The following is a 1104-nucleotide window of genomic DNA, read 5'->3' as shown; positions in this document are numbered from 1 at the left end:
GGGCAGCGTGTGCACACTGTGAATGGAGGAACTGCTCCCTGGCTCCAGCTTCTGCCATTGCCTGCGCCGGAGGGCTCACAAAATCCAGGTGATTAAATATTAACGTTTATTGCAGTGCTGCCACTTTGTTCTAGAGCCAATGCGAGCTCTTTCTCACAGGCATGCTGTGGTTATGGTAAGCTGGATGACGTGGGAGCTTGGTTTGTAAGCACGGTACTGGTAGTGAATAAAGCCTTCAGTTCAGTTGACGCTGTACTCCCGTTTTGGGTAAGGTGAATAGCTACATAAGTAACATAACAACACCTAATCTATCCTTCCAGCTCTGATTTAACTATTTGAAATTTATTTCTATGCTTTTTTTAATTACAGTTCTTTTCTCTCTGTCTACGACTGCTTGGGAACAGTTGTTACATGCCTTTGAATGAAACTATCCAGGGAGATAGACACAAACCTCTCCTTTTTCCCCGGTTGGCGTGATTTCCCTTACAGCACTTTTAATGTGCTTCACCAAAGCATCACTTGCAGTTCTATGTATGGCAAAGAAACACTTGGATCAGCTGTGAAACAGTCACTTCTTCAATGAAGCGAATTTGGGATCAAATCATAAAAAACAGAGAAGAAAGAAACACTTGGAAAGGGACAATATACTGACAATACTCAACACTGATAGATGCTGGATGCAATCATAGCTAAGGCCTTCCTATCTTTATATTTCTCTGCACTGTTGAAAATTGATGACCCCTTCAAGAGCTCAAACTTAGTGGCAATTATACAGCTATGCAGGGAGGATGTTAAAATAGTTATTGAGAGAGAAGAAACAGAATAGGATTTTGCAAATTCACTTCCCAGCCCCATCTTTATCTTCTGTGGCACAGAGGCGGGTACGGTGTGGATTAACGATTTGCTCCCCCCCCCCTTCAATAAATGTAATAAATCTCTTAAAAATCCATGCTCATGTACAAAAGCTAACACAAATGTGCTCACCCTGGGGAGGCTGGGAGGGAAACACTAGCTTGGCCAAACAATTTATCTTTATAATATTGATTCCATCAAAGCGGCATAAATGGAAGAAAAGCCTGTAAGTCTAAGTACCAAAGCACTCCC

The 1104-nt window shown here is 42.1% G+C and overlaps 1 long non-coding RNA gene across 1 annotated transcript; it reads left to right on the top strand.

The window, feature by feature from the left end:
* On the top strand, positions 1 to 633 carry LOC141740027 (uncharacterized). Its single transcript, XR_012585859.1, has 3 exons — positions 1 to 88; positions 160 to 267; positions 370 to 633. It is a non-coding gene; the product is annotated as an uncharacterized LOC141740027 (long non-coding RNA).
* Positions 634 to 1104: the final 471 nt, after the last annotated feature.

This window comes from Larus michahellis, chromosome 3 (genome assembly GCF_964199755.1).
Source record: "Larus michahellis chromosome 3, bLarMic1.1, whole genome shotgun sequence".
NCBI lineage: Eukaryota > Metazoa > Chordata > Aves > Charadriiformes > Laridae > Larus > Larus michahellis.
Note: the sequence above shows the minus strand (reverse complement) of the source record. Positions and strands in the feature narration are given on the sequence as shown.